At 37.4% G+C, this 16,200-nt stretch overlaps 1 long non-coding RNA gene across 1 annotated transcript in view; it reads right to left on the reverse strand.

Moving 5' to 3' along the window:
- LOC105362765 (uncharacterized) overlaps positions 1 to 16,200 on the reverse strand; it is a 122,312-nt gene that overhangs the window by 97,531 nt on the left and 8,581 nt on the right. Inside the window, exon 2 of the long non-coding RNA XR_912904.1 lies at positions 3,559 to 3,617. This is a non-coding gene — a long non-coding RNA (uncharacterized LOC105362765). The remainder of the gene's footprint in view (positions 1 to 3,558; positions 3,618 to 16,200) is intronic.

A 16,200-nucleotide genomic window follows, 5' to 3' on the forward strand; every position in this document is an offset into this window, starting at 1 on the left:
CAACAAATCCATTCCCAATCAATGAGATCGAGTCTTTCAAATGTTCTATTGGTCGATATTCTTACTTGGGCCTTTAACACCAAACATGGACTGGCACAAATCGAAATCCCACTTTCTCGTCTGCAACAAACGATACGACTTTCTCAATATTCCTTTACAATATCATGTAAAAAGTGCCACATCTCGGATAAGCCGTCAAACGACAGATAAAGATGCCATAGGCGAAGACTGCCAGTCATCGACTTCCTACGAATGGCTTCCGTCCTTTTCCTCGAACGTATCAACACAATGCCGATAAAATACGACTAACCAGCGTTCAGAAGCTCACGGCAGTAATGATGTATGCACATAATAGGCAAATTCGCAAGTGCGTGCGTGCGTGTCGAGGCCTCGCGTATAAAAGAGACGAGCTGCGTGATATAATCAATAATCATTCTGTTATGTGCTCTCGAGAGCGCGCGCGCGCGTCCCACGCGAGTGAGAGAGATGGATAGAGATTGATAGATAGATGTATAGATATATAGATATATAGATATATAGATAGATAGATAGATAGATAGATAGATAGATAGATAGATAGATAGATAGATAGATAGATAGATAGATAGATAGATAGATAGATAGATAGATAGATAGATAGATAGATAGATAGATAGATAGATAGATAGATAGATAGATAGATAGATAGATAGATAGATAGAGAGAGAGAGAGAGATAGATAGATAGACACACACACACACACACGCGCGCGCGCGCGCACGCACACGCACACGCACGCACGCACGCACGCACGCACACACAGAGAGAGCCACGTATAGACAGAGGAGCGTCATCCTCGCCTCGAGCACTCCTTTATTTCCGAGGTCGTGATTGGTTGAGAGACGCAATCGAGGGACGTCCAATGACTGAGCGTCCGCGTCGAACGTCCAGGTACTCAGGCGAGCGAAGATCCGGCCTCATTCAGGCTCGGGCCATAAGTGCGCCCGAGATTGACGGCGAGAATGATTTTCTCGTCGATCTTCACCGGAAGGAGCGAGCGACGATCCCGCATTGTACTCGTCGCCATTCCGCCGTCGGCCATTTACAAAATCCAAGCCCCGCTTATGTATCCGCAATCGCGATTCGCAGACGCCTCTCTCTTCTTCGTACTTCCTTTTTCATCTCCACGCCTAGTCAATTCTTGCTCTTTCTTTTTTCTTTTTGTTTTTTTTTATACCCTTTCAATACCGGCCTTTGTTTCGCTACTCTGTCTTCGAGTGTGGGCGCGCGCGCGCGCGCTCACCCATCGAACGTTCGATCAATTAACGATGGTTGCTGCAGGATGATGCCAAGGTTGTCGAGCCGCTAGATCGGTAATCTCTCTCTCTCTCTCTCTCTCTCTCTCTCTCTCACTCACTCGACCTCATTCTTTTACTTCTCTACCTCTATTATGACTCTGTTTCTTTTTTCTTCCTCATTGTCGCTCCAATAAATAGATACACTAGCTATTAGACTTTTGCTATTTTAATGACATTACGCAATAGATTTAATCAACGTACCTATCATCAGTCAATTAGATATCGAAATGAAGAATTGGATATTTACGAATTAAACAGTATTGCATAATGAGCAATTGGCTTTCATGCAGTTTTAACGCTTACTTGGCAAATGTATTGCAATAATTAAAGATATTAAATTTAATCAAATGGTATTTGAAATATTTCGCATTTGTCAACTTCTTTTACAGCCTAGAAAATCAGTGGCTTTTTCGAAGAAACAAATATACAAACGAACGAGCAAACAAACAATTATATTTGAAATTTTGATGTTTTTAAATGACATTGAAATGAGATTAAATGTTTAATCACTGCATTTGATACTTCAATATGTTATTAATCATCTATTAATTGATAATTTAGGTAATTGATATGTCATTTCATAGAAGAGGAAGTTATACTAATGAGACTTTGAAAGATATCGTTTCTCTAGGGGTCAAATATGTAATCTTAGGCAGATGTCGATGTAAAGTCCAAAGTTTATCCATTAATCCTCTAAATCTAGTCTATTCTCTATTGCATTACAATTTTTATTTATCATTAAATTATTTGTAACGCTATTAAAGCGGATTTTTTCTTTTTTTTCTTTTTTCTTTTTAATATCACTATTTTTTTTTTAAATATGGCAATGCACCTTAGAGAGTGAAATATTACGAACAAAGTCGATTGTAAAGTAATAAATAATTTAGATTATAGATATTCTTCTGGAATATTAGTAAATTAACAATGACAAAATGCACTATGAAAATCGTTTGATATGTGTGCGTGAGAGGATACATAAACCGTATCTATTTAGGCCTTAATTTAATCTAACTTAATGATTTGGTTTCCTTATACTTTATTTTGTTTTCCCCAGATATTGAACTTTGCTACGTGGACTCCTATTTTTCTTTTTAACTCTCTGGTTGTTAATGCCCGTAAAAACAATTAAGTCCGCCGATTCTTACTAAACAGCGTGCAAAAGAAGGGGAAAGAAAGTCGACGAATCTTGCATGATAATGTCGCTGTAAACCGGGGCGGGGACAGGGGATGGGGTTCTTACTTTGCATTCCTTTGTGGCGTTATTCTTGATCGCGTCCTTTTTTATATCCACGAGCGCATCACACCCTCTCGCGCTTTCCCGTTTTCGCTCAATCTCCTCTCCCTCTCCTTCTCTTCTTTTTGCACCTCTTGAAATTTAAACTTACGCTGCCGACGTTTTAACGCACTTGTTTACTCGAGATGCATTCATAAAGATAGGCGCATACATCTTTACGTTTGTACGTATGCTCAACCCTTGAGGAGAGAGATAGAGAGAGATAGAGAGAGAGATAGAGAGAGAGAGAGAGAGAGAGAGAGAGAGAGAGAGAGAGAAAGAGTGCGCCAAGGTACATATTCATTGCAGTCATTGTTTTCTACGAAATTAAGAAGCTTCGCGTATTTTTCCCTATTTTATTCTTACTTTTCGTTTATTGACTCAACATACGATCATTCATTATTTCACGTTTCATTGTCGATAGAATAACAAGAATAAATATTTTCAAATGTATTAATGCTCGACTTATTTCATCGAATACCAAGGCTTCAATTACGTAATCGCTTATGAACGAAGAAAAAAAACGGTATTACAACTTTTTGCATTATTTATTCTTAAGTACAACATTATAAACACAACATAAGCGAAATGTATCGGTATTATAATAAAAACTCTTTTATTTAAATACAAATAATATATAATATTTTTAATAGAATCGACGCTTTTATCTATAGACTTTTGAAAAGAAAATTTTCTAACGGGATGTCAACAGTGAGATACAATTATTAAATGCAAACAAATTCTGCTTCACAAATTCAAGTAAATTACCACTTAGAGTTAGTCAATTTCAAGAGATAAACGCGTATATTTGCACAAAGTGTACGATAAATCAACAATTACACTCGCTTTCCAGAGTGCTCTAGCATTGGCGAATTAAAGAAACAAAAAAGCAGAAGATGCAAGAGAAAGAGATAGACTATAGTGTAAGGAAATGCTTCGGGTACTCACCCCTCGTGCACCGGTATTTGCGCATCAGCCGGCTCTCCGTCACGGCGTCATTCGTCAATCTGCGGATAAATAAGAGAAGGAAACGGTTATTAGTTTCAGTGGGTAAAGTTTTTTAATCATCGATTTGGTCAAAATTTGTCTTTAAATCTTTGAATAATGACGTTAAATTTCACATATTAGCGTTAACGTTACTTAAGTCATTGTAATAATTTTCCGTCTCGTAAAGGTCACTCATTATTATTCAACAATCTTCTTATTGACTATTGGAGATGAAATGAATTTTATAATGCCATAATGTCTGAATTATCACATTTCGTTGGTAGCGTTAAGCTTTGCTTAATATGATTTGCATTCTAAACTTACTGCCATAGATTTTATCAATTATTGTATAGGCTAGAATATAATATGCAATGCAAATATTCATCATTATTAATTTGGATATCCAGGGGATTTGGTAGTTGCATTTTATATTGGATTTTATACTAGAAAAATCAAGCTTGAAAGCTTAGGAAGACGTAAGCCGATCTATTTAATAGATCACCAATATTAACATGCAATTGTTTGAAAATGCATAATGATTCAGTTTTTATCTATTAATATTATTTATTGTTATACATGGAGTATAAATATATACATGTTTCTACGTGAGTGCGTGAGTGCGTGCGTGCGTGCGTGTGTATTTTGAATCAACGGGTATATAAAAATATTTATTTTTCAAAGAAAAATAAATTAACGAGAATTACTTAATTTTCCTGTTTAATTGGCAACGATTATTTCAATAAGAAAAATCAAAACAAATGAATGAACTTTATTTTTGACGTTTGTTATAAAATTCACGTGACATATGCGGAAACATACAAACTTAATGAATACGATGTACAAACTTATTGATATATTAATTTTTATTCAGTAATACAATGGTGCATGCCTAGATTTAGCATAAGATACTTATTAAATTAACTCGAGTCTACTTTCAATAGGAAAATATTGAAGGGTGAAGAAGATACAAAGACAATAACACGACAAAGCATTATTTCGCGTACAAAAACTCTAACGAATAAGCGACGATGATAATTACGATGACGTGGATGACGTCGTTAAGTAGAGCATTTGCCGAGGCTGAAGCAAGGTAATCTCTTGAAGGAGAGCGAAAAATCTCTCATCTGCACGCATATGGAAACGCGCATGCTTAAGTAAAAAGAAAAAAAAAGCGTAGGAATATAGGAAGCTGGCAGGATCCTCTGCAGTTGTGATCCGTGATTTCAAAGTCGCGCACACACGAAGACAAAGAAAAAGAGATAAATACACACACAAAGGCGAAAGGGATTCTGCGGCAAATCAACATCATCGTATGTAAAATACATGAACGCGGAAGCGCACGCACATTGAAACATGTGAAAGCGCGCGCCGTCATCGCAACGCGATACTTCGGCGAAATTGTTCCTGACATGAATATACGCGAGTGGCATGCGACAATGCGACCATTTTATTTGTTTTTATCCACTTTTTATTCATTTTCTCCTTTCTTTACTTTATACCTCCACCCTTCCCGGCAACGTTTATTTCTTACTGCACTACTGGGAGAGTTGCGCGTTCGTGTGCCTGTGTGCGGGTTTGTGTGTTGGGTACGTGCTCGCGTTTACGCACACGATTATCGAGCTACAAAAGCAAGAGTTAATTTGTTTGGGCTGTACGTGGGGATGCGCTGTCTATCATACGAGTATCGTCATTTAAATACCATTAATTAATTTTCTAAAAGAGAGAAAAAGAAAAACAGAAAAAACAAGGACAAATGCAAAAAAAAAAAATAATAAAATGACAGAAACTTTATCACCGCCAATAAAGTTTTATCTAAAATATATAATCGACAGTTACAGCTGTTTATTTTCGTATAAGTATTTCAAGGCTACAGAGCGCTCTATTTGAATTATTGTCAGATTGAGATTACAACATAAATCTCGTATTTAAGAATAGATAGAGCCGTCATTTCATTACTGTTAATTATCAATTGCAATATTAAGTTCATATGTAACGATTCAGAAAATGATCTCTTTCGAACAGATTTTTATTACATTTTCAATGAGCTGCTGGCAACATATTGAAATTTATAATAATGATTTCTATTCAATGGTATTAGAATTAATAATTCAGTGGCAAGCCATTATATATATATATATATATATATATATATATATATGTTTCGTTCTACTATTACGAGATAATAATATTGTAACATCAGAGATAAAAGCATAATATAATTATATGTATTTTCATATTTAAATAGAAAGAGTCGATGATAGATAAAATTCTGTTTTATTATATTTAATAATTCATTATTATTATTTTAACTACGTGTCGGATAATTGAATAATTTAGAGCCCCGAGTAAATGTGCAAGGAATAAAGTACTTCGGTAAGAAAAGTACCAATAAGTTTGTTAATGATCCGGATAATAGATTAAGCGAGAAAGTCTGAAAAGTTGCTTTTATTGAAATTTTACCTTTAGCTCCACTCTCCCGTCCCCGTCCTGACTGTATAACTCATTTTCTCTCTCTCTCTCTCTCTCACTTCTATCTACTGTTTACGCTCGGTGTGAATAGGAAAGAAAAAATCATTGGAAATGCAAGAAAGCTGCATTAAATCGAAAAAAAGGAGAGATCGTAGCGACGCAGCAAGTAGCAAGACGCAGCCAACTAATGAAAACAGGATAAACAGCGTAGAGGGGAGAAAGGAAAGAGGGTTATGACTCAAAGACAAAGCCGCGCTTCGTTATGCTCTAGTGCGAGAACTCCCTTTCCCTCGAGTCGGCGTAAGCGCGCGCGAAACTTCTTCGCGATGTAATTAGCGCGTCTTTACAGGACGAGAGGAACAATGCCTCTGGTAATTAGTATGCATCTCGGCGGTGATTGTCCCCTGACTTTCTGTTCTTTCGACGTCGTAGCCGCCATTGCGCCGCTGCCTGTCGCGTCGAACGAATGTGACTGTGTCCCAACCCCCGCGAGCTTTAAAGCTCCAGTCAGTAACGTCCAAGTGTGTGCTGCTCTTTCACTATCTCCGCTTCTTTCTCTTTTCGTGCCAAGCTCGTATTATTTCATGTACCACTCTTTCTTTTTCTCTTTCTTCTTTTCTTTCTTCATTCTTTTTTTTTTTTTTTTGTTTTTTTGTTGCATAATACACGCGCTTTACTGCATTCACTTATGATCAGGTGCTTTGCGTCTCTTTCGATCTTTCTCGTACTCTTTTTTTTTTTTTTTTTTTTTTTTTTTTTTTTTTTTAAAATTTGCATGAAAACGCATTTTCTTATATTCCCTGTACGTTTCGTCCTTATTGCACCATTTCACACTTCGCGTTTCATTGCTCTATTATCTTTCTCGTACCGTTTTAAACATATTCCTTTCGCCTTGCTTATTTTCGATAGTCTACTGTGCCAAGTCTGTCTTTTACACTTATATACTTCTTCATTTATTTCCAAGAATAACCGTTTTTCTTCATCTTTATATTGAGTAAGTTTATTTTTTATTTTTTCTTTTTTTGATTAATGATTTGAGAAAATTTTATTATTCTATAATTATGTATTCATTTTTATATAAAATTATGAATTAATATGCTTTTATTGCGTATCGTTTTTTTTTTTTCATCTTATTTTTTTTTTTGCACAATTGTCTACAATTCCGACAAAAAATATATACCAGTTTCAGATGATAAAACACAAAGTGTATTAAGTATATTAATTAATTATAAACTTTACAATAAAGATTTTATATAATTTGTAGATTTAGGACGATTCAAATTCTCTGTCATTTTCTCTGCCTTAAAAATTTCTTTAAAAAATTTCTCTTACATGAACAAATTGTCACGCTATGTCACGCTAACTAATAACTCTCACTAAAGCTCGTTAAAGTTCAAATAAGCTAAACAACATTATTTACAATGGCCAAATTTAAACAAATTGTTGAATGAGCGTAGCGCTAACAATGTCATAGAGCCAATGTTGGAGAGAAACGGGTACGTGCACATCTACAACTTCAGAGATTTTAATCCGTGCAAGTCCCTTGCCACGCCACCTATAGGTATTTCCTGTAAGACCGTATTTAAAAGCATTTCCACAATATTTAACACAATTTATCGAAGCTTTCTATGAATTTCTTTTATACTCATCATAATTTAGTGTACGAGACGATTGACGGATAAGGCATCGAGACCGCCTAAAATATCTCAGATAAAATCAATTAACAAAAAATATTAAAAAAAAAAAAAAAAAATGAAAATATTTGCGCGACTAATTGATCCGACAAATGCTGAGTTTTTCAAATATAGCACGACTTTCTCCTCACTTCCTACTTACGCACACTCTCTATCCGTCTCTCAAATAGTAAGTTCCTCTTCTCCTCCTCTGCCCTTACAACGAAAATTTCGAGTGCGTAATGCACGTACATGGACGAGTGCGCGCCCTAACGCGCCGATAATGCCCTCCTGTATTGACTGTGCACGGGAATGTACTTGAAAAAATTAAAAACAAAAAAAGGTACAAAAGAAAAAAATAGAATGAAAGAAAGAAAGAAAGGAACGATAATGTATAAGGAAAAAGGAAAAAAGATTAAAAGGAAAAATATAAAAAATAAGAAAGACGAGTATGTAAAGAGTAAGTAAAGAGAGTGAGAGAGAGACAGAGAGAGAGAGAGAGAGAGAGAAAAGTAACAAAATTATATTAGAGACACACTTTTGTTTGTTTTTTTTTAAAGGGATGATTGTCGTATGATAGGAGCGAGCGATGGAAGATACGACAAAGCTTTGCTCTGTCTACTTTACTATAACTTTTCCCGCTATCAGCCCTCGATTATTTATCACGTATTGTTCAATAATTCGAATGATAGTATGATCGGCCATGTAGAATTCTCGTGGATTATAATTTTACCTCTTCAATTTATCATTTTTATCCACCAAAATCTAATGACAGTCTTTACAATTGTTAATTACGTTTCTCAAAGCCATAGAGCAAGCTACATAAGATAGGCACGAGTGAGAAAACAAGTGGGAAATCCGTGCCTTAATCGCACTTCATTCCATTGTGACTAATGAGTAGAGACAAAAAGTTAGTGGAGCAATTATTTTATAATTAAGAAGAGTGCGATTAAAATTTATCCTAGAGCGCACGTTTTAGTAAATATAGAGTAAAACTCTTTCCATATCCCAAGACAATTAAGCGCCACGTCAGCTTGCGATAGAAAGATTCGTAATCATCGTCCAATCGAATAAAATATTTCGTTGTAAAGGCACTTCTTCCCTTTGTTTATCACCGCGGGCAAGTCGCAGGCAAAACGGTTCACCATTAAAACGATTTCATCCGGAAGTGTAGCATTTCTTCCCCCCCCCCCCCCCTCCCCCTCTCCCCTTACCGTTCGCTCTTTCTTCTTTTTATTTTGTTTTTCTGTTTTTGTGTGTATTTTTTTTTTTTAACAAAACGCGTCACACAAGGCAAAATGTAGCCGATCGCAGCGGAAACTTTTACGTAATTTTACGCGTACGCGGGGGGGGGGGAGGATCGGCAAAAATTGGACGCTCGACTAAAGCGTCACCCGAGATCGAAGCGATCCTCTCCCCGATTCGCAAAGAAAGCGTCACCCGCTATTCGCGACAACAGCAGCAATAGCAGCGGCAAAAGACAAAAAAAAAAAACAAAAAAAAAAAAAAAAAAAAAAAAAAACGTGAATTATCTAAATAATGAAAAATCGAATTATTTTTTAAACTACATTTTAAATTTACATATAATTATAATGATTCTTATAAAGTAAACGGATTTTTTTTTTTAATAATAAAATGTCGGTTCGTACTTCACTAATTTAGATATTCCACGATTTACTTTTATAATTTACATTTGGTATAACAATTTATGACAAATATAAATGAATAAAAAAATATTAACATTTACATGATGAAAAACAAATTCATTTGAAATTCTGACATTACTATATTAATAACACACGCTAAGATTCGATAGATATAAAGTACTTTAAAAAAAAAAAAAAACAAAAAAAAAAAAAATAACAAAAAAAACGGAAAAAAAACTGGGAAAAAAAGGGCTCATTGAGCGTCGGCACTTGGCGCCTCGCACAATTCTGGGATTGAAAGCATCGCGATGATTGTGAAGGTAGCGTGTGCGAGCTGATCGCGGGACATTTCATTGAGTGCAAGCTCGAGTCCCGATTTCTGGGTCAATGTCACATACCGCCGCAGCGTTTTGGAAACGAGCGTGTTTTGGGATTCGATGCGAATATTGAAATTACGAGCGCAACGAACTTTTGCATAATGAGTTGGTGGTGAGATTGGCGGCGGCGAGATGACATCGAGCAATCGACTGCCGCGCCCCGAACGTTTTTTCCCTCGTGCGTGAGCCGTATATGTGCGCACTCATACTTCGCTATTGTCAATGCGCCGGCGCTCTACAACAAATATTTTCATTTGATTGCGTTAATTAAATTCGTAGACATGCGTCTCCCCGCCCCGCGAACATGTTGTTGACCTTTGATGTCGCCCCGTTAGCAACACGTGCTATCCCGGAAAAATGTATTTGTGCATAAGTATCATACCGCTACTCATTGCCGCCCTCCCTCGTCCTCGGTCCATCTCCTCCTCCTCCTCCCCGCCCCGCCTAGCCCCACCCGACTATTCATCCCATTTTGTCTCTCGATCGCTCACTCGCTTTGTCTCGCTCTAACCGAACCCTCCACGCAATACACATTTATTGCGATGCTTAACACTTTATATAGTAATTACCAAGCTCGACAGTTTATATAATAATTATGAGGCTTAACTGTTTATATAGTAATTATAAAGCTCACGTGTTTACAAATTAGCTATTAATTTTCACGCCGTTTAATCGAACGCGTTGGCCTCGGTCGCGGCAATTCGTTGACTCAAGTGACGGATGATGGTTAAGAAATCGTTCGACTAGCTTCTCTTCATCTTATAATCTTCTTACAATTAAAACGGTACGAAGGATTCATTTACATATATAACTCGCTATAATCATCATTAGCCAATATTTTACAATTCAAATGGAAAATTACAATAGTCCTAAGTTATATTATGGCATTAGCATCGGAATTCCGCCAAGAAAAAAGATGTACGGTTACATAGTTTTTCACTATAGGAAAGTTATTGAAATGCTTTATATGTATAAAAAAAGTTTTTTTCTTCGGCATTTAATCTATCGCTCAATTACCTAGTTAATCCAAATAATATTACTTAAAAGTGGCGTTTAATTATAAATTACGCTATTGATTATCTATGCCCATAATTTGCTTCTCTTTTATTAAAAGTAATCGAAATATTGTCCTAAAAATTGCTCATACATTGTCTCTTACGACCAAAATTATTTAATCCAAATGATCTTGAATCCTTTATGTTACCGCAAACTTAGCACGAATTGTCGTCGCGACTTCCTTACTGTGATTTAAATAGCATTACGATAGAATAAAGTCAGAGTCTCCCCTCTCATATCCGAGTATGCAAATACATCGAGGGATTCCGCTATGTTGATTTCAGGATCTTAGGGTGCAATAAAAATTGGAGTTATAATACTTTCATTCTACTCGAATAATTTATTTGTCTTACCCTCCACATAATCTCTATTTAATTTCAAATTACCATCGAGCCTTTATAATAACTTTCAACTTATCAGTTAATAGTTTAATCAAATCGTCCGCGTACTCCATCTTCGAAACTTATAGAAATAATCGAGTGTAAGCGAGTATAAGCTCGATCCTTCCCTATCGCTTTATCAGCCCCGTAATGTAAGCCAATTGAAAGAACTGGCCACGAGTGCAGTTATCACTGGCTGTTCGAAAGCCGCAATCTCATAAAATAAAAAGAATAACGAAGAGATCCGCGAAAGTCTATAAGATGTGACACACGTTTGTGCCGATGAGCCCGGGGATGGGAGGCGCACATTACGAACGGAGTTAACGATGTGCCCTGAATCCGCGACTCGCGCGAAAAGTTGGCGGCTCCGAGGAACGACTGGCAGTTAGACGGATACAACCCCTTTAATTACCCCGAAGGCTCCTTACACCCTCGCGCGCACCATCGACGACTAGTCGTCGGCCACGTCCCAAACTCGGTTGGACGGTTGCCCGCGATCGCTGGCCCCCCTTCGACCCACCAGCCCATCCAGAAACGCGATTATGTCATTCGCTCGCGAGCCAAAACGCTTATCATCGGCAACTTTATCAAGCGACTTCCCTTTGCATAACTGGCCCTTGCACGTTCTCGCCTCTCCTACTTTGGAAAGCAGCGTAGACCTTCCGTCTACGTGACTCGCGCCCCGTTGCGACTCACGTTACGCAATCAATGCCACGGGCTTCCTTGTCAACGACTTGACTTGCCTGACCTAGCTTGCTTCAGCACGCGATTTTCATGTGACACGCGTGCAGTAAGAGCGCGAAAAGGAACTTTTTCGAATTCTATGAGTTATAAAGTAAGTTAAGGTTAATTGTTCGTGGACGAACGTCTAGTTACGTTTTGACGAGATTGTTGGACTATAATCTGCTCCACCAAGATTAAACGGTATGAATTCTCATGGTTTTATAAGATAATCCGTTTTATATTTTACATTTTATAAGATAAAATGTTTTAAGGATTTTCTTTTTCAGCCTATATATTCATACGTGTATGCGTGCAATATGTGTGCAGCACGTTTAATTCACGAATAAATACTAAATGGCAAGCGAAATCGTTAAAATCACTTTCAACATCAAGCAATATTATAGATATTTCACCTATTAAATGTTTTCTAAAGCTTCTCTCATGAAATATTCCACTATACTGTTAAACTTTTTTTTATTTAATACACAAGTTATGTACAAGAAAGTATATTATAATTACTCACAAGTAATGTTTCTTCTATCGTTAATCATGGAAATCTTAAACTTTACGTATATTATATAATCCGTAACACACGAATAATACAAAATTATTATTGTTGCTCCTATTTTTGAGATAAAAGTGCCATAAAATTCAATTTTATAGACTTGATTGGTGCAGTGAAGCTACGCTATTCTATAAAACTTAACGAGAAATTCATTGTTTGAAAAGAAATTTTATTATAATTTATCGTAGCCAAGCCAAGTCAGGAGATGCCTTGGACTCCTGCATTATACAAAATTCAACTAAGGAAATCGCTAGGGATTCGTCACATCTCGGTGCAACTAATCAGGAATATCCGTCAGGTTGTTACGAGATATCATACATGAATCTCCCATAGGAGCTATCGAGTTTTCTAATTTGTGGCGTCATATCCTTGATTAATTGCTTTAGGAAAATTCATTAGGAGGACAGCGCGAGAAAACAAACGAAAGGTAGAGTGTAGAAAAGAGCAGGTGAATGGAAAATTGTCGAGAAATATTTAGCAGAAGGTGAGAGAGACAGAGAGGCAGAGAGAGAGAGAGAGAGAGAGAGAGAGAGACAGCGAGTGTGCGTGTATGTGTGTGTGAGAGTGTGTGTGAGCGTGTGAGAGTAAGTGAGTGAAAGGGAAAGAGAGATTGTCGTCGGAGAGCAAGGAACGCCCGAAGGGGCAAAGTATGCCAGAGTTTATATTACGTTGTAACGAAGACGTGGAGGTGTTTAATGATTCTACCGATCACGACTCGAGATCCTTTAAGCCTCTTCTTCCTCCTTCCTTTGTCTTTCTTACTTCCATCCCCCACTGTTTCATACCCTCCCGATCTGTCTTTTGCAAATTCATCTTCCGAGTTATAAGCCCTTAATAATTTGCTGATTTTGTCGGTAACCGACTTATTACGATTTTTTTTACTCTAACTCGATTCTCTTCCTTAAGCATATTCGCCAACTTAAAAGTGCCTCTGATGCCAAAAAATTTTTCATATAACTTCTAATCACAAGCACTAAAAAACTGAAATAGCTACTTATTCCACATATTCGGCCAAATATGTTTGTTGCCGGAATTTTAACATTAATGAAACAATAAGTTTCGAAATACGATTAGTAAAAGAACTGTTAAAGCATACACAAATTATGCCTTGAGATGAAAACTTCAAACTCTATATGTGTAATTACACGCACATATAGAGTTATTTTATCGAAACATTCCTTTCTGCTCGTGAATACGAAATATTTGCGCAAAGTTGGGCTCTTCAGTTGCGTGTATTGACACACTTTATTACCCTTAATCTACCTTTTCAATATAAAGTCGTTTCGAAAGGAAAGACTGGCCAATAGAAGCAAAGCGATTAATCGTCCAAAATGCGATTAACATTTGGCCAAAATAAAAACTGGCCATTATCTTATCGGGCCGTTCCCGGATTTCAAGCGACAATCGAACGACTTTTTCCAGCGAAAATTCCCATTTTACACGCCCATCAAACTCCGCGTACTCGACACCCCGCAATAATCCTCAAAATACAGCTACGCGTAAGAGACAATTTCTCAATGTCCCCATCATTCCTCTCACCCCGTCCGGGAACATTAGCTCTAGCTCTAACCTCCTATCGGCGTCGATGTATTATCATCGGGCCAGGACGACAGAGGCCGACGCATCTGCTCTGCGAAACTGTTGCCACGGTCCGGTCGCCGACGGGGACGATCCAACGAGTGGAATGGGGAGGAGGAACAACATAATTCCAGTCGTCCCGAAATTGCGCGACCATCGTTAATGAAGCTTACGGGGTCTATACTCGAGAATAATTTCGAGCACCGGTTACTCTGGCCCGGGAGAGGAGGACCGGGAGAGTGGGCCCGCGCGACCTTTTATCAGTGAAATGCTGGATAAGCGGCCGAGAGAACGAGGGTACGAAAGAGATGGAAGTAGCGACAACTGGCCCGTATATTGTTCGACTCCGACACTGATTACGGGTCAAAGACCTCGCGTTTCGTTGTTCCTGCCTCGCGATCTCGACTTCCGCCGGGATTTTTCAACTTTTTCACCCAGGTGTATGTGCACTCGCGACAGTCAGTGGCTTTTACGATCGTACCACCCGATAACTCTTCCATCCTACCATTAATGCATCTATAATTTATACCCGCTGCTCGATGCCACTCTCTATATTAAAAAAAAAAAAAAAAAAAATAATCATAAATATAGCAGTTTCAATTATCTTTTGAAATATTGGAATTATCACTTTTTAATTCATTGAAGACTTAGTTAATGCTTTGAGCTTTTACATTTAATGGGGAAAATAGTGATGATTTTAAACATGATTTTCTAACGACTACACTATCTGAAAATTGTGTTAATATGTATAATTTATCTCAATTACGGCTTCGTAATGATGAAAATTTCTTATGTAAATATACTGGTATCGAGTGTTAAATATTTCATTTTTTCCTAATGTTTGAATCTCATCATTGCCTCGAGAGAATCCAGGATAATCGGATAATTAATATTTTGACATGAGTTACGATTGTCAGGTTTATCGGTCTAATACATTCACATTCTCACAAATACCATTTTGACAATGATTTTTACAATTTGCAATGTAAAATGTTAATCGATCAATGATAAAATGTCATCATGTATGGGAAAATATGTAGGGTAGACTATGTGGGAGATTGAAAAATAAAAAACAAGACAAAACATAGGGAATATATTTCAAAATAAAATTGCACACATAAACGAGATTTAAGCGATTCGTTCTATCGCACAATTCCAGAGCTCACGTACGTTATAACTAATAACGAGCGTTTTTATTTCTTATCGCTAAATAATATGCATAAATGGCTATTATTTGCAATTATTATTAACTTTTTATCAGGATACAAGTTGAGATTCGCAAAAATTATGTACGTCAAGGACCGCGCGACTTCCCGATAAATCTACAACACAACATTAATCGAACGTTAACAAATAATAATTAAGCATTGAGCATTATTATAATTGCCCTTTTAAATAATGAAATTCGCAAACAAAATGATAAATGGCATTGTAAGAAAAATAAATTCAGGCAGTGCTGTACAACAAGCGCAAATCATAAACTTAAGTGTAATATAGAATATAATTGTCGAGACTATCTAAAGCTTTCGATCCCATTGAATTCAAATTGAAAGTCGTCCCGCCAACTGCGGGATTACGCATTCGGCCAACAATTAACAATGACATTGATGCTGAAAAACATATTTTACGGAGCATTAAAACACACTGACACTACTACCACCATTAATGAATACTGCCGTTTAAATTACATATTCGTACGGGGAGAGAAAGCCTCAGACAGCGAATCGCATTCACAAATCATAACAACATACACGACATAAGACTCAAGGATATAGACTAGAGGCAATTAACTTTATGAATTAAGATAAAGATCGAGCTGATCCAGACTGGCCGCGACATCACGTCCGAAAGCATTGCTCGCGCGGTTCTCAACATTACCTTCGGCACGACGAGCTTAATGATAGCGAAGTCGTGGCACGTGCACGCAGGACTTTAACTCGCGTATCTCGCTGTTCCTCCGGCAAAGTTTAGCCTGAGCTCGGTTCACCAGGCGCGCGCACCACACCGTTCGCAAAATCACTCGGTCCCCGTCCTCGGAGTCGCACCTATGTCCTCCCATGCACCTCCGTCTTTTCACAACCGCCACCACTACTACCACCACCACCACCTCCTCCTCCTCCTCCTCCTCCTCCTCCT

This window comes from Ceratosolen solmsi, unplaced genomic scaffold, assembly GCF_000503995.2.
Source record: "Ceratosolen solmsi marchali unplaced genomic scaffold, CerSol_1.0 scaffold56, whole genome shotgun sequence".
Lineage (NCBI taxonomy): Eukaryota > Metazoa > Arthropoda > Insecta > Hymenoptera > Agaonidae > Ceratosolen > Ceratosolen solmsi.